This window comes from Hyperolius riggenbachi, chromosome 8, assembly GCF_040937935.1.
Source record: "Hyperolius riggenbachi isolate aHypRig1 chromosome 8, aHypRig1.pri, whole genome shotgun sequence".
Lineage (NCBI taxonomy): Eukaryota > Metazoa > Chordata > Amphibia > Anura > Hyperoliidae > Hyperolius > Hyperolius riggenbachi.
The window spans coordinates 128,446,122-128,464,950 of NC_090653.1; the positions used below are offsets into that span (position 1 = coordinate 128,446,122).

General features: G+C 43.9%; 1 protein-coding gene across 5 annotated transcripts in view; it reads right to left on the minus strand.

The window, feature by feature from the left end:
- IL1RAPL2 (interleukin 1 receptor accessory protein like 2) overlaps positions 1 to 18,829 on the minus strand; it is a 1,439,628-nt gene that overhangs the window by 1,325,177 nt on the left and 95,622 nt on the right. The window contains exon 1 of one of the 5 annotated variants that reach the window (XM_068251065.1): positions 7,078 to 7,335. The exons of 3 other annotated variants lie outside the window; for them this stretch is intronic. The gene's annotated coding sequence lies outside the window, so the exon portion shown is untranslated. Of the gene's footprint in view, positions 1 to 6,757; positions 7,336 to 18,829 lie in introns of those variants that run through there. One more of the 5 variants, XM_068251063.1, reaches the window with a different exon arrangement.

Genomic DNA, 18,829 nt, shown 5'->3' on the forward strand with positions numbered 1-18,829 from the left:
TATAAAAGGGCTTTAGACATAGCTGAGAAAAGTGATTACTATGACCTAACTACTCCCTACTCTCACACCTCCCCATGACCCTCCCCTGGTGATGCCTAGAGGCATAGGTTAATTTCACACAATGCATTGCCCTGGTGTGATACTAGCCTTATAATATATAAGGGGACATTATAACATGTGCTGACACACATCCTGGGTTACAGATGGAATAAGATAAGATGGAGCCCTTGGCAAAGTAGTACTTTTGACCCCTCCCTTTATGGTCAGTTTGTTAATTTGAGACAGGAGGGGAAGCAGAAAAAGTGGTAATTGGCCCCCTGGCACCCATTAGGCCACAGGCAACTGCCTAGATTGCCTTGCAGATGATCCTGCTTTGCCCTGGATGCTGTCTGATCGCAATTGAGATCTCCACCAAGTGCCATCAGCCTAAATAAAATGGTTAAAAAGAGCAAACTCTTCCTTACCAATAATCAGCCAGCATATTGTAAGCTTGCAAGGATAGAGACCTCCCCCTTGTGTTTGTTTTCTGTTGTACTTTATCAAGGGACATGCACCAGTATTGCTGATGCCTCGAACACTCATCAGCTATGTATGTGTTTGTACTTGTGCTGCTGGCTGTCCCGATTGTACAGTGTGCTGAACTACTCATGCATCTATGCTCCCCATTGTTTTGTACATCGCTACGGAAGATATTGTGCCAAGGAAATAATACAATAGTAGTAGTGGCTGCAAAATCCTAACTAATAACAATTTTCTTTTCGTGTTTGAATTTTTTCTGGTAGCCATCATTGATAATGTAAGTGTAACCAATGCAGAACACAAGTACAATTCAGCTGGTTATGGGCTCTATTCACAAAACTTCTCATAAATGACTTATCACCCAGTTGATAAAAATAACCGGTACTTATCCGTTAGCCGGGCGCATCCGGCAGGTGGCGCTGTTGTAGCGAATTTCGATGCGCTGGGTTGTATCTAATTCCATTCATACTTCAACGTAGTACTGTGTGAATGGAAGCGCCGCAGGTGGCGCTAATTACATTGATACGTTGATAACAATACAGTGTTAATGGCAAGGAATACATTGTATTTGAAGTGGCTGGCACTTTTACGTGGAATTCAAATGAAGGCGGCGGCAATGCAGATGAAGCCGCCGCCTTCCTCTGTTCTTCTTCTTCTCCCCCTTTGCCCTCCTCTCGCTTCTACAATGCTGGCAGCCTGCGGGGACGTGCGTCTCCCCCCAGAGTCGTTCGTTGCGGCAGGGAATCCTGCTTGTTCCCTTGCGACGAACGACTGTGGGGGGGGGGGGGGGGGGACAGGTGTGCCCCCCCCCCCCAGCTGGCAGGGTTGTATAGTTGAGAGAGGGCAAAGGGGGAGAAGAAGAACAGACGAAGGCGGCGGCTTCATCTGTTACATTGCCGCCGCCTTCATTTGAATTCTATTAAGTGCCAGTGCCGGCCACTTCAAATACAATGTATTCCTTGCCATTAACACTGTATTGTTATGAACGTATCAATGTAATTAGCGCCACCTGCGGCGCTTCCATTCACACAGTACTACGTTGAAGTATGAATGGAATTAGATACAACCCAGCGCATCGAAATTCGATACAACAGCGCCACCTGCCGGATGCGCCCGGCTAACGGATAAGTACCAAATAACCTTTCAGCACCATTTACATGCAAAATAATCACTCAAAGTAAGTTGTTCCTGATAACCTTCATTTCAATAGTACTTTTCTTACCTTAATTGTATTATATTTTTGCTCTCTGAGAGCTTAGAAATGTAACAGATAAGGTGATAAAGGAAAACAGGTGAAAAAGCTTAGTGAATCATGCCCAGTCTATGGTGGTTCGAAAAAGTGAAAATGTGATAAAAAGTGTGTGGATATTGGCGACTTTTGTAAGTTCCTCTCTTCCTGCTTGTCATGCTTCTATGTCTTAAAGGGAACATAAACTGAGAAGGAAATGGATTTTTCCATTTAAAATAGTACCAGTTGCCTGACTCTCCTGCTGATCCCGTGTCTCTAATACTTTTAGCCACAGCCCTTCAACAAGCATGCAGATCAGGTGCTCTGACTGAAGTCTGACTGGATTAGCTGCATGCTTGTTTCAGGTGTGCGATTCAGCCAGTACTGCAGCGAAAGATCACAGCGACAGCCGGCAATCTCACTATAGGGTTACAGCACCACCCGGAGGATGGAGGGAAAACTGCAGTGCTGGATCCCAGGGAGGTCACTAAGTGCTGGGGCTACTGCAGACTCTCTCATGTGATGATTTTTTTTCATGCTTTTAGGGTCTAAAAGCACATGGAAAAAATTGTACCGCTTGTAGACCCTAAAATCAGAAGGAATCATACCACCAGGGAGGTTAATAGGAAACATCCATATCCCTCAGTTAAGGTTCCCTTTAATGTCTTGACTAGAATACTTGCTCTGGACCAGTGACCTCCCTGAGCTGCACTCTCATCTCGCAGCACTAGATTCCTGGTTACAATCCATGCTAGGGCACTATCTGCACAGAGTTTGTATGTTCTCTCCTTGTCTGTGTGGGTTTCCTCCGGGCACTCTGATTTCCTCCCACATCCCAAAAACATACAGATAAGTTAATTGGCTCCTCCTAATCAATTGGCCCTAGACTACAATACATACACAACACGATACATATATAGACATATGACTCTGGTAGAAATTACAGTGTGAGCCCCTCTGAGGGACAGTTAAGTGACAAGTCAACATACTTGTACAGCGCTGCAGAAGATGTTGGCGCTATTTATATAATAATAATAATAATAATAATACAGTCCTAACAGGTTCCCTTTTATCACTTTCTTCAGGCACTACATAACCTATTATGGTATTTACAGTCTAATTTTCTAAACAGCTCCGCCTCCCCCACATTCAGTGATACTGTTGTGTCCTCTTCTCTGACTTGGTAGCCAATTATGCTCTGATTATTTTTGGCAGGATAGAGTTTATCGTGGGAGCTCAGCAACATTTTTGTTAGAAATCTAAACATTTACAGTAGATTTCCATCGTTACCTCACGTAGGAAAACGATGCCAGGAATAGTTAAAGCTGAAAAGGCTCATTTTTGTAATGCTGGATGAGAAATCTGCACAGCAAACTTGGCTGTAATAGCCCGAGATAAAATTATTGCTTGTCTTATTGCCTGGATAAAGTTTGATTTAGCCCAGTGCTCTGCACCTTCTTCCCATTCTTAAATCACAGCAGCTGTGTGTGCATGGGAGTTAAAATGTCAGCAAGGCCCAGCAAAAACAGCATCCTTCACAGGGAGGCTATAAAAATGAAACACAGATGTCAAAAAGCAATAAATAACACTAAATGGGGGATGTCTGAACCAGGGGAGAACTACATATTTTCCAAAATGATCAATACTGGTAATATCATGAACCCAGGCAGGCAGAAGGGAAGTGATAGCCTGACTGGGCAGCCCTATTACAGGGATCTGAGAACTACTGAAAAGCATAGTGTACCTGTGAAAATTCCAATACACAGCAGCAAGAACCACAGGCCTTACATATTTTAACTAATAATGCTCTAAAGCTGTCCATGAATTAGCAGAGCTCAGAAGAGGTTACAGGACCCACAAAACCTCATCATAATTAGTGATAATGTGAAATTTCCAACAGCTTGACAAGATTAGCCCTTCTCAGGGAACAGTCAAGTTATGTCTGTAAAGATTTTCCAGTATGCTGAAGGGGCAAATACTGCATTTGGCATCTCACACTTATTGACAGTAAAGCAATGCTTTAAATGAGTATGAAAATTGGTTATGTCTAGTACAATAAAGGAAAATTGTAGCTATAGGCAATGCTTTACCACCAGCGTGCAGAGGATGCTGTACAAAATCACTAAGTTGTATTCATAATGTTACCTCAGCACACTGGTTAGTGGATTGTGTTTGCATCACACAGTACCATATTTGCCTGTGATGGAGTACTGGATGCACTATACTCTATTTTATTCTGGATACAGATGCACTACTCAGATAGATACATCTAAATTCGCTCAAAGGATTGATCTGGCACTTCGTTATGTGTTGTATACAGCAGAAGTCACATGCAGTGGTGCATTTACTATACAGCGGTGTTTCTGAACTTTTATTTTATGTGTATATTTCTTTATGAGTGTGTGTTTACTAATTACCTTCTGGTATAGAGAAGAGTATTGCAAGTACCCCTCCTACCTCTTCACACATATACATTTATTAAAAACATCTCTTTTGCTTTTAATGGACTAAAATAATGTATTGGTTTCCCCTGCGTGAGTCCCTCCCAGAATTTTAACTGGAACATTGCAGAGGACAAATCACATTCCGATGGCTAATGATTGATACCGAACAGCATGATTGATTGATTGATTGACTGACTGTTAAGGTGCCTATTAACGGTACAATATTTTCACTAAATGCAATCCCTCGGTGCAATTTTTCCGATAGAAGATAATCGGAAGGTAATTACCCATTGTTCACATTCACTGAACAATTCTTCAAATTCGATTATAAAATCGAACTTTTGGATCGATTTTATCCTATTTAGCAATTGAGTCTTCCTTATTGATTGCCTTCATAAATGGCAAATTTTCTATACAATATCGATCATTAAAATTGCATCGAAAGATCGCATTTGGTGAAAAAAATTGTACAGTTAACCTCCTGGGCGATAATCCCGAGCTGAGCTCGGAGTAAGCCGCTGCGGAGGATTTCTCAGCCCCTGGTGTGCCGATTCTCATACTTTTTGCTTTGTAGCACGCAGCTAGCACTTTGCTAGCTGCGTGTACAAGCCGATCGTCGCCGCTCTGCGCCGATTCACTGCTACCCGCCTAGTTAGAGGGCCCCCCCGAGACCGTGCACAGCCTGGCCAATCACCACCAGGCTGCGCTAAGGGGTGGACCGGGACACCCCCAGACGCCATGACGTTATCCCGATCGTCGCCATGGCGATGGGGAAGGCAAACAGGAAATCCCGTTCTGAACGGGATTTCCTGTTTGCTCTGGTCGCCAGAGGCGATCGGAAGGGGTGGGGGGATGTCGCTGTACCGCGGCTAGCTACTTGATTATTAAAAAAAAAAAAATTTAAGTGCTGCACCGCCTCCCTGGCGATTTTTTTGTATCGCCATGGAGGTTAATGGGCACCTTAGATAATCAAAGTGCCCATTCCCATTTTTCATTTGATTCCTGGCAGATTTGATGGCTATAATCAAATCTGCTAAGAAGTGATTCCCCGCAAAATGTCCAGTCTATTGACTTTCATTACAGGTTGATATATGGGTCCATCAGGGAGGGGGAGGAGCAACACTAGATTGGCGGCACTTAGCATCGCCCTGCATCGTACAGTGCAACCCTGTGGTTTGATCCATTTTCAATAGATTCCCTGCTAGAAGCTATTGAAAATCAATGTGCTGTGTGTGGCTGAAATAGATTCCTCTCTTAATAGATTCGGACCAGAGAGGAATTGATTGTTTTGCCAAATTGGTTGATTTATAAGATGCCCACTAATGATACAATTTTGATTGTACAATCTTGCCAAATCTATGTAGTATAAAAGTAAACGCACTTTGAATGGATGCTTTAGGTAGTCCGTCATGTTACAAAAATGTGGTGAGATTGTACAATCAAGATTATATTATTAGTGGGTGCTTTTAATTTACAAATCTGATTAACTTTGTGCAAAGATTAAGTTCTGTGTACTGTACATCCAGCAGGGTGGTGCATGGCTGAAACACTATATAAACTAGAATGCAAGAGAAGATTTTTCTTCCTGAGTACTACAGCATGAAGTTTTATTGCAATGCAACTACATTGCTAAGATCAAACTTACACCTTCCTTTTCAAATGCTGCCTGGAACATTTATATTCAAACTGAGAGAGAAGTACTGTAATCCTATTGACAGGATTTACTGTAGAAAATGTTTTACATCTCTGTGGCCATTGCCAGCCAAACAATTGGAAAAGCATCTAATTAAAGCAATATAGAAACAATATTGCTCTCTGTTAATGAGCAGGCATATATCTGCACACAAGTGGCTAAATAAACCAGGTAGCTAATTAGCTGAAATCCTATCTCACCTGTGATGACTGAGGCTGCACAAAGGAAGTATTGCCAGTCTATAGACACAGGGACCTATAGCAGGAGTAACCCAGTGCAATTATCGCAGTCTGAGCTCACTAAAACTCAATCCCTACAACCAAAGGGGGCATTGCACTACACTTCTCACCTAGTCTGCCTATTGCGCAGTGCACAGATCAGCCATACACTGTATATATATATACACACAGTCTGATGCCATATGCCATTCCCAGCTATTTAATCATCATGATTACTACACTAGCTCATACATGCCTTAACATTAAACAAATACTGAGTTCTTCATAAAGGCTTTCCATTTATGAAAAAAGCAGTGATGGAATAAGCAGTGTGTGTTGTTAATATATTCTAAGTAGTAATAATAATAATTATTATTATAATAATAGTATAGTGTAAAAACTTGTAAATCTCCATAACAAACTATGTAAATCACTTCAGCAATGGATAGAGCTGTGCAGAGATTTTATATGGTTAGGAGATAGATAGATAGATAGATAGATAGATAGATAGATAGATAGATAGATAGATACTTTGCATGTGGGACACCGTACACCTAAACTGTGTAAATCATCCCCAGACATGGATTATCACAGCAGATAATACACAGCAGGTAATACAATATAGCATGCACTTTATTAAACCCAAAGATCTTACCTAAAGCTTCCAAACACTGTACTCAGGACCAGAGCAGCCAGAAGCACAAAAAATCCATACATTTGCTTTGGGTTCCCATACAAATATTTGCACCAGGAGAAGGACAGGGAAGAGTAACAATTCTCATTTAGATCACACGATAACTTTAGGTCCAGTAATCAGCACTTGTAAAGTGTTTCCCCACAGATGGCTATAATGATGTAGGTCTTCCATATCACAGACAGTACGTTTGGGCCATTTAAAACACGAACTTCTGCGATCCTCCACAGCAGAAAACAGTGATCCATGTCCCTGAGAAGTCACACAAATCATTTACTCACCATCACAACGCTGGAGCTGCGACTGTCACTCAGATAGTAGCATCACATGGATGGAGTGTGTATATCCTGCAGCCACGTGTTGGTTTGTAAAATCCCCTGACAAAGTGGAGGAAGACTCAGGAGTGAATGAACATTCCATAGTAGAGAGGGGAGAGCTCCGATCCCGGCTGGCTACAGGGTGATCAAGTCCCGGCCAGGCACTGCTGCTGAAGCTGCTGCTGGATGAGTAGCGAGAGCTGCAGACTGGTGCTGATGCTGAGTTCCCTTTCAGGCGCTCTGCTGTTCCCCTGCCTGATGGACAAGCTGCCTGCAGTCCAATGCTGAGCAGCGAGGGGAGGGCTCAATATGCTTCCTATACTACTCACATTCCCCTTAAAGTTACAGCAGCATATATTGACAGAACTGCAGTTTGGATAAAACTGCAGTGAACATGGGATTGCTGAAGACTGCATATATTGAGTGTATATGTTTTTTGTATATGTCAGTCTATGCTGGGTACTGCTTTGTTCTTTCTGTCTTTTCAGGAGCAGCGTGGCGTTGATTGGAGCCTGTGTTTTTCCCTCCAGCAGGGCTTATCCAATCAACGAGGAGGAGGAATATGAATAATTCCTCTCAGGGCTCATTCACACTTGAAAGCGCAAAACGTTTTGCGTGAGTGATTTTTTAGCGGAAAATTCACTGAACACTGAATTTTTCCGCGATCGCGTTTAGCGTTTCTATAGCACTAAAACGCGAACGTCGGGAAATCGCCTGAAAATGGTGCAGGCGATGTGTTTGCGTAAGAACGGGCCCATGGGGTTTAATTACACTAGCGCTTTCAAAAGCGCTAGCGTTTGAGCGTTTTGCTGAAATTGCCGGCAAAACGCTCAAGTGTGAATGGGCCCTCACAGAGTGGCAAGTGTCATTCAAGGCAGACTGTCAGAGCTGCCCACCCTCCCGCCCCTTTAAAAAAAAAAAAAAAAAAAAAAGTTTTGTCGTGGTATCATTTTAGGGGGGTAATGAGGTAATATAAATGGACTGGACTGGACTTTGGTGTAGACCGGTATGGGTTCACAGACCATCAGTCGATTCTCTCGGGACGTGTTTTGTGGTTTATGGTTTTATGATGTCTAAAGAAAAGGTTTGAGATTTTGCTTTGAATAAAAGAAAGAGTAAAGTTTAAAATGTTTACCCAGCCCCCCTGAATAAAATGAGGCTGCAGCCATTTATGTGTCTGTGTTTTATTTATTCTCTAGAGTTTAAGGTTATATATATATATACTATGTCAAATGCATTCCCATGCTGCTGCTGCTGCACTCGCTGAAGTGACTCGTTCCGATATGCGAGCAAGATGATTGTCTCCAGCATTCAGCAATTCAACAGTGCAAATTCCCACAGACCGTAAATTTATCGTTGCCAGAAGGGTCACCCGTGTGACATGACATTTATTTACAATGTCAGGATCAATATTACATATAGCTAAGTCCACATACATGGCAAATAGGCATTTAATAGCGTACAGGTGGCAGCACAAATGATTGCTTTCTTCAGAATGTCAATGGAGACAAGATATTGCAAAATACATTCTAGCTGTGTAAGGCTGAAAGTGATGAGTTCAGTAACCCATAGCAACCAGGGGTCGAGTCCTGCGTGAACGCAGGGGGACGACGTCCACTTACTATTATTGCAGAGTGGATGCCGTCCCCCCTAGCACCCTGGAGGGGAGCAGCGCAGCAGAGAGGAGCATTGGGCAGAGCAGCGGGGAAGGGCGGATGTTCCCCCCCCCCCCCTTCCCTCACCTTAGGGCTCCTCTTCCTGTCTTTTCCCTCCATCAAGATTGCGGCGATGGCTGGCGGCGGTGACTGGCGGCGGTGACTGGCGGCGGCATCAGTGGGCGGGACTTACCTCCTCCAGTGTTCCGGCGAGTGGACGCTGTGCTACACGCACAGCGTCCACTCGCCGGAACACTGGAGGAGGTAAGTCCCGCCCACTGATACCGCCGCCAGTCACCGCCGCAATCTTTATTGAGGGGAGAGCCAGGAAGAGGAGCCCCAAGGTGAGGGAAGGGGGGGGGGGAAACGTCCGCACTTCCCCGCAGCTCTGCCCAATGCTCCTCTCTGCTGCGCTGCTCCCCTCCCCTCCAGGGTGCTAGGGGGGACACCTATACACCTGGCTACATATACTGGGGCTACTATACACCTGGCTACATATACTGGGGCTACTATACACCTGGCTACATATACTGGGGCTACTATACACCTGGCTACATATACTGGGGCTACTATACACCTGGCTACATATACTGGGGCCACTATACACCTGGCTATATATACTGGGGACACCTATACACCTGGCTACATATACTGGGGCCACTATACACCTGGCTACATATACTGGGGCCACTATACACCTAGCTAAATATACTGGGGACACCTATACACCTGGCTACATATACTGGGGCCACTATACACCTAGCTACATATACTGGGGCCACTATACACCTGGCTACATATACTGGGGCCACTATACACCTGGCTACATATACTGGGGCCACTATACACCTGGCTATATATACTGGGGACACCTATACACCTGGCTACATATACTGGGGCCACTATACACCTGGCTACATATACTGGGGCCACTATACACCTGGCTACATATACTGTGGCTACTATACACCTGGCTACATATACTGGGGCTACTATACACCTGGCTACATATACTGGGGCCACTATACACCTAGCTAAATATACTGGGGACACCTATACATCTGGCTACATATACTGGGGACATATACACCTGGCTACATATACTGGGGCCACTATACCCCTGGCTATATATACTGGATACTGGGGACACCTATACACCTGGCTACATATACTGGGGACATATACGCCTGGCTACATATACTGGGGCCACTATACACCTGGCTACATATACTGGGGACATATACATCTGACTACATATACTGGGGCCACTATACACCTGGCTACATATACTGGGGCCACTATACACCTGGCTACATATACTGGGGACACCTATACACATGACTACATATACTGGGGACACCTATACACCTGGCTATACTGGGGACACCTGAACACCTAGTTACATATACTGGGGACACCTGGCTATACTGGGGACACCTATAGACCTGGCTACCTATTCTGGGGACATCTATACACCTGACCACCTATTATAAGGACATCTATACACCTGGCTACCTATTCTGGTGACATTTCTACATCTGGCCACCTATTCTGGGGACAACTATACACATGGCTACTTATACTGGGGACACCTATAGACCTGGCTAGCTATACTGGGGATTACCTATTTTGGGAGAAGTGCTGTCAGATCTGTATTTTTGGGGAACCGCTGATGCCAGATTACGTGTATTTTTGGGAACTGCTGTCAGATTGTGTATGTTGGGGGACCACTGCTGCCAGATTACATGTATTTTGGGTGTTACGTGTATTTTGGGTGATCCACTGCCAGGTTTCACGTATTTTGGGGAACTGCTTCCAGATTATGTGTATGTTGGGGGAACTGCTGCTGCCAGATTGTCTATTTAGGGGGAACCACTGCCATATTATCTGTATTTTGGAGGAACCTCTGCCAGATTATGTGTATTTTTGGTGAAATGCTGTCAGATTACATCTACTTTTTGGGGATACACTACGACAGAGCTCAAACTTCCCCTGGCAGACCTTTTATACCACTGCTAAGGCCATGTATATTTGGCCCCACCCATGACCACGCCCACGCTATGCTTAACCACGCCCATTTTTGGTTGAGTCCACTCAAGAGGTTTTTAGGTTGAGTCCACTCACTTCTTTTTCCAGGACTAGACCCCTGATAGCAACCAATAACCAAGCTGCATTGGAGCACTGCCTGCATTGCTCCCCTTTCAGAGGCCTAGTGTGTCCTCCAGGCGAGCAGGACATTTTGGTGCAGGCAGCCAGCACCACCATAGACCGTAATAGGAATTACGGCTATAAGGGCGCACAGTGAGTAACTTCGGCACCGTCAGAAGACGGAGCTGAAGTTGCTTTTAAAACACTGTAATTCGGCCACTAGCAATTGCTGGAAGCCGAATTACATAATTCCCTATCATCCACGCAGGGCCGGCCTTAGGTTTCACAGCGCCCTGAGCGAAGCTTGAATTTTGTGCCCCCTTCATCCTCTTCCCGCACGCACACACACGCTCACGCACATACATACACACACACACACACACACTATACACACACACACGCACTCACATACACCCAGGCCCATATGCAATTCCCCTTTTCTCCTCAGATATCTCCTAGGACAGTGGTTCCCAACCTTTTTGACGTTGTGACACATCACGCCAAATACTCAGATCTCCATAAAACGTCACATATGTATAATAGAAAAAATACCATTAATAGCCACGAATGGATGAAAATAGTGCATTATCCTGAATATAATTAAAAATGAAGGCTAGAACGTTTCAGGAATATTAATAAAAACAATCAGTGGGACAGTTAGCCCCCCCCCCCCCCCATCTAGAATGATAGTACAGCAACGACAATTTGCACCACGCATTATTGCCGCAGTGTGCGCCCCCCCCCCCCCCCCCAAAAAAAAAAAACGCCCCCAGACTCAGTATAGGTGCCCCCAGTATAGGATCTCATGTGTAGGTGCCCTCAATATAGGTTGCCAAGTATAGGTGCCCCCAGTATAGGAAGTCAGTTAAAGGTCCCCATCGCCCCAATAGGTAGCCAGGTATTGGTGCCTCCAGTATAGGTAGCCATGTGTTGGTGCCCTCAGTAAATGTAGCCAGCAATAGGCGCCCCCTTGGAAGCCGGCGCCCTGAGCGACCGCTCTGGTCGCACAGGTCAAAGGCCGGATATGCATCCACGTGGACTTTGAGGGGGAATAGTAATTAACGCTGCTGGGACTTGAGCAGGAGCTGGGTAAGCCGTATATGGTCTATATCCTGCGCCCAAGTTTCCCAGCAGCGATTTCTCTTGTACGCCCCTCCAGGTAATGTAGCTCCCAAGTCACATAGCACATGTTCCCAAAATGTGGGTAATGTTAACGCATAATGCGAACACAATGGCTATCATTCATAAAGCATTTCCGCATGCGGAAATGCTTAAAACAGCTGACTTTACCGAACACTCAGCAAGTTCGGCATTCATAAAGCCTCTTTCCGCATAAAAAACTGACACTACCAAGCAGAGTGATAAATCACTGCCTTGTGCAGTGATTATCGGAACAAATGTAACAAAATGGTAATTCATAAAGAAGCAGTATGTGGACGGGAAATACCGCTCCCTCTCATGTGGCGATACTAATGTAAAGTTAATGGAGACACAGACCTCCCAGGCAGCTGCAGTAGAACGGAACACGGAGAAACGTATCAACTCGGCTGCTTCCTGTGTCTCCGCCTGCCTACCGCCAGCCTAGTTCGGGGAATCTCCGCAATGCTATCGCACCTGGATACATTTTTATGAATGCCCACCCAGAAGTCTAAAATACCGGCAGCGGTGTTTTCCCGGATTGATTCTCCTTACCGACAGCTCCTTCATGAATGATACCCAATGATTATGTAAACTAATGTCTGGTTGGCTGTAGACACACTGTGCTTTCTGAGAGCTTTACTGACCATCAGAGCTTTCTGAGCGCTTACTTAGGCCTCGTTTACATTGCGTTCCGCTCATGTGGAGTTTTTTTTCTCCTCCCAGCGCTTAGGTGGGCGATTTTTTTTTTTTTGTGTGTGCAAAGCGCATTTCGATGAGCTTTTCCAGAGCAGTTTTTTAATGCACTCCTTGACGCATAGCATAGAGTAGCACAGCGAGCGCTACAAACTTATGCCTGCTAAGTGGCAATGGCACTTGTCCTGCCCTGAGCCCCTGCGGGTTCATAGCGCTCACTATGCTACTCTGATAAGGTGTGTTAACTTTGATAAGGTGTGATATCGTTGATAAGGTGTGATACTTAAGTTATGCAAATGCAAAACAACCTCATAGAAAACGTAATGTAAAACGCAGCACAAACGCATATGCATAAAAATGCGATGTTTCCCACACTGCTAAGTGTGCACCCAGCCTCAGATTTTAACTTTACTAAAGAAAAACCAGTGTAGGATGTCTCATGATTAGCTTTGATGGATACAACATTGCACGCTTGTCACTTTGCTCCTCTTTTTTATGAAATAAAATCTTTTTAAAGGACACGTGAAGTAAGAGGAATATGGAAGCTTCCATATTTATTTCCTTTTAAACAATGCCTGATATCTGACGTACTAATGATTTTTCATGCAGCAGTAGTGTCTGAATTACATACCTGAAACAAGCATGTGGCAAAAATCCGCCTGTAAAAGTTGTGCAATAAAAAAAACTGTGCAACAATGAAAAAGCTCCGCAACTGAGCAATGAAATGAGAAAGTCGCACTGCACATAACGTGACCTTTAGGTTGCATACAGTGAATCATACAATCCATGAAAAGTGTGCTTCACTTCCTCTGTTAATGCATAGTTTATGTGGTAACACACTGCATGCAGTGTGTTAGGATACTGTAGTGCATTGGATCCTGAATGCACTCTGAAATTACAATTGTAGTGCGACGTTCAGTGTTAAGAAGATGCCCCGATAAAGTCACCTCACAACACACCACTATGAACATAGCCTTAAGGCGAGTCTGAAGTGGTTTTAGGAAAATAAAAAACAGATACTCAACTAAGGAGAGGGAAGGCTTTGGGTCCTATACAGCTTTCCCATTTTTCTTACAGTCTCTACGTTCCAGCGCTGGATCCCCCGTTTGCAGTCTCAGACCAATGGGTCGGAGACTGCTCACTTCCGCCGCTGCGGGAGGCTAAGGCAACGTACTGTGGGTACGTACACATGCGGAGTGGAGCGGCCATCTTCGGGAGCACTCAGTCTCCCGAAGATTGCTGAAGCCTCCTGTAGGTTTCGGCGCTCTAGGCGACTCCTCAGAAGCATGAGCATCATGCTTCTGAGGAGTCGCCTAGAGCGACGAAACCAGTCAAGTACACGCGGCCTTATCATTATCCGAAGGGAGGAACGTGGATGCAGAGGGGAAGGCGTAAGAAACAGCGCTCTACAGCCAACCCGGCGGCCAACATTTGGGGTGGAGCCCACAAAAACTCTATACGAAAATACCCTGGATATGTTTGTAAGTGTGCAATTTTTTTATTAATAAAACTTTTATACAATTTTACGCTATGGGAGCTCTGGTATATGTCTTTTGAGGTGAAAGAGCCAGCAACCGTAACAGTGAGTGGTGAGGAAGAGATCTTTTTCTCCAAGCGGCAGGGGGCGGCCAGATGACCCCACAAGCGCTGTGGACCCATCTAACTGAGGGTCTTTTTTAACGGTGAGTGGCCACTGCTTGGGGTGTGGTGGTGGTGTCTCACTGAAGTGGAGTAACTTGCCTGCCCTGACAAGGAGGAGTAACGCCTACCACTTGGAGTGTGGAACGCAGATTGCTAGTGGCTTTGTGCGCAGCTATTTCTTGAGACTCTATTGATTTATATTGTACATAGCAGCGCACCACCGAAAGTAGTTACACCCAGTATTGATATCAGCGCAGTATTTGGAGGTTTTATTGTAGGCAATGCGCATTGTTTAGACGCAGTGATGACCGAAAATGCCGATATTCTTTGTGCAATAATTTTTGCATAAATAATGTTAAATTTGACTTTCGAGCAAAAATGCCATCGAAAATTGTTTTGTAATAATCTTGTCATTTTCACAAATTTTTGCCATATTGCGAAAATATAATGCATTTCCGTAAAAAAATTCACAAAATCGAAAATGCCATTTCAATGTGAAAATGACTTTGGAAAAATTTGTGAGCAACACTGTTTAAAAGGATCAATCTGTCAGACTCCTTATCCTTATTGTCAGAGAGAACTGTATCTGGCATCAGTATAATATAGCAATATAATATAAATCATTTCATCAGCACTAAACAAGAAAACACAAGCTATTAAATAACTGGAGTCCTCATGATAGATTATACTTTAAAAGGCTTGCCCCAATCAAAATCTATTGATTTGTCAGGAAAAAGTGATAGAATCTCTCTTTCTCTCCCTCTCGCGTAATGAATGCTTGCTACATGTAATCCCATACATAAGAAATATCACCTTGGGGACTGAAGTTAGCAAATACATTATTTCCATGTGTTTTCCTTCCAAGGGCTCATTGGCTACTGCTGCTGATATTCACACTTGACAGTTATCTGGTTGGACATTATGAGGGCAGCATGGGAGATACTATCATTCAGTTGCCAGGTGTACGTCCAGCGATTGCCCAAAGCAAGACGTTTCCTCATTTTGGCTCATGCTGCATGCAAGCGATGGATGCTGAATATCATTCAGCTCCTTTGATTTCCAAACTATGTTCTCCCCAGCTTTGCATTACTCTCCTAGGAGGGACAGCACAGCTGTGAAGTCTCACAGATCCACAGTACATAAGCATGGACCAGAGAACCTGCAGGCTTTTTCCTTGGAAGATGACTTGTTGTAAAATCCATTGCTCCACCATTTATACCTTTGTATTTACTGAGGCCTGGTGCACACCGAGCGGTTTTCGTAGCCTTTTCCAAACCACTTCCGCCTGTGAAAACGCTTGGCTAATGTATTTCAATGGGATGGTGCGCACCAGCGGTTTGAGGTTTTTAGCAAACCGCAAACGTGGGTCCTGCAGCACTTTTGCGGTTTGCAGAAGCGTTTCTGCCTCAATGTAAAGTATAGCAAAAGCTCAAACCGCTCTCTGGAAACTGCTAGATCTGTGCGGTTTTCCAGGCGTTTTTGTTACAGAAGCTGTTCAGTAACAGCTTTTACTGTAACAATATACTGTATGAAATCTGCTACACAAAAACGCTTCTTTCAGCTCAAATGCATAAGAATCTTATTAACTATTTTTAATTACTCTAGAAACACCATTACAGTGTGGATTTGTGTTATACATGTAAAATTAGGAAAATATGTTTTAATTCACTTTCTGGTTTTCCTAAATTAGGGCTGGGGCACACCGAGCGGCGTTTTGAGCGTTTCAGCAGCCGCTTGCGGCTGCGGATACGCTAGGGTAATGCATTTCAATAGGGGTGTGCACACCAGAGCGGGAGGAGTTTTGCAGAAACAAATTCTCCTGGGTTGAGGCATTTTTTGGATTGCGGAGGCGTTTCTGCTTCAATGTTAAGTATAGGAAAAACGCAAACCGCTCTGAAAAACGGCAGATCAGAGCGGTTTGCCAGGTGGTTTTGTTACGGAAGCTGTTCAGTAACAGCTTTACTGTAACAATATATGAAATATGCTACACTGAAATCCGCAGCAGCAATCCGCAAAACGCTAGCAAAACGCCTCATAAAAATTTTAAAAAGCGTTTAAAAATCTGCTAGCATTTTGCGGATCTGCTAGCGGGTTTTGGTGTGCACCTGGCCTTAGTTCTCACCTTTCCTCCCTTCTATAACCTCATAAAAGCCTGATATCTTAAGGTGGGTACACACATCAGATAAAAGTCTTTGGAAAATGAAAGATCACAGACCAATTTTACCCCCTTCCATGTAGTATGAGAGCATACTCAGTCTATTCTATTGAGCTGAACTCCCCATCAGATAAAAATCTTTGCAAGATGCTGTACACAAAGATGCTGTACACATTCAACAGATCAGTATCTGCAAAAGATCAGTTCCTGCAAAAGATCCGTTCCTGCAAATTGCATTCATAGTCTATGATATCTGCAGGTCTCATGCACACCTTGTTTAACAGACATTCATCTGCAGATCAGACAATCATCTGCAGATCCAAAGATCCATCCTCGTGGATCTGAAATGCAGATGATTGTACGTTTGTTCTGCTTCGCGTTATTGAGCAGTTGTATAACACTAGTCAGACAGCTTAACAATAAGTAATCCAGTAGTAAGACACGTGAGACCTTGAGTCTGTATGAATCTTTGATGAATTACACTTTACTTTGTAAAACTGCAACATAAACAAATACAGAATGCACTAATCAGTACATGAAACATCACTACAGCACATTAAGCATTATATCATCCCATAGGCTTAAAGAGAAACTCCGACCAAGAATTGAACTTTATCCCAATCAGTAGCTGATACCCACTTTTACATGAAAAATATAATGATTTTCACAAACAGACCATCAGGGGGCGCTGTATGACTGATTTTGTGCTGAAACCCCTCCCACAAGAGGCTCTGGTACCGTACGGTACTCTGGGCAAACTGCCACAATGTAACAATGACACACACAGGAAATGGCTGTTTATAGCTGTCTGTTAAAGCCAGAACAGCTACATAATCTGCCCACAGTAACAATGTCACCATGTAATACATGTCAGAATGTGAATCTGGGAGAGGAAAGATTTTACAATGAGCAAACTCTGACTAAATCATGTATACATAATTATTGTAAAAATTAAGCACCTTTTTATATTAAATTATTTTCACTGGAGTTCCTCTTTAAGTACTTACGGACAATTCCACCATTTAGTCCTGAAATAGTAAGAGCTCTTGCCATATGCTGTTATTCAGCTGAAGGCTTCTCACAAAATGGAAGACAGGAAGTTCCAGTTCAAGGGTTGAGACCCTCCCATGAAATTACATCATCCTGTAATTCTGATCTGACTAAACATAATTGCTCACTAGTACCACTAGGTGTCAGCATAACATCACATTTTAGCTTATTGAATGCCCATATTAGTAGATATGGGCAGAACACTCCCTGCCTGGCATTATTTATTATGTCACTACTTATATAACCTATCACTATGCAGAGAACACAAAAACAATAAAATGAAATCCTGACTAATCTGAGACTAGAATTATAATGTCAGTGATAGGTCTAAGATAAACTCTGGCAGTCCCATTTTTGGTGATTTTAACCTCCACCTTTCTAACCTTGCCATCTCTACTTGGCAGTGTGTTTACAACAAGTCCCACGGGCCACTCATTCCTGCCCTCTTGGTCATTTTTTAGCAGAACAACGTCACCCACTTTTATGTTTGGACAGTCCTCAGTCCATTTCCTTCTGCGCTGCAAAGTGGAAAGATACTCCCTCTTCCATCTTTTCCAAAAGGTGTCTGCTAAGCATTGCACTTGTTTCCACTGCTTAACTTGAACTTGTGTTGTGTTTAGGTCTTTAGATGGAGCAGACAAAGAGTTTGTTTTTTGAGTCAACAACATTGCTGGGGTGAGGACCATAGGTGTATCCGGGTCTGAAGATACAGGAACTAAGGGTCTGGCATTCATGATGGCTGTAACCTCTGCCATAAAGGTACTTAAAGTTTCATGGGTCAAGTGAGCAGATTTATTTTGTAGCAACATAGCATCCAAGATTCGCCTGGCTATACCTATAAGTCTCTCCCAGACACCACCCATGTGAGAGGAGTGTGGAGGATTGAAAACCCATGTACATCCTTTATCATGTAGAAAGTTCTTCAACTGTGAGTCACCAACACAAATGCCAAGTTCCTTGCAAGCTCCCACAAAGTTTGTTCCTCTGTCGGAGCGGAGTAGTTTTGCTGGGCCACGAACTGAGAAGAATCTCCTCAAAGCGTTAATGAAGCTTGAAGTTGACATGGCTTCAAGTAGCTCTATATGTACAGCTCGGGTAGACAGACACGTGAAAAGTACTGCCCAGCGCTTGCTGTCCGCACTGCCTCCTCTAGTGCGGCGGGTTAACACTGACCAAGGACTGAACACGTCCAAACCTACATTAGTGAAAGGTGGTTCAGCAACCACTCTGTCTT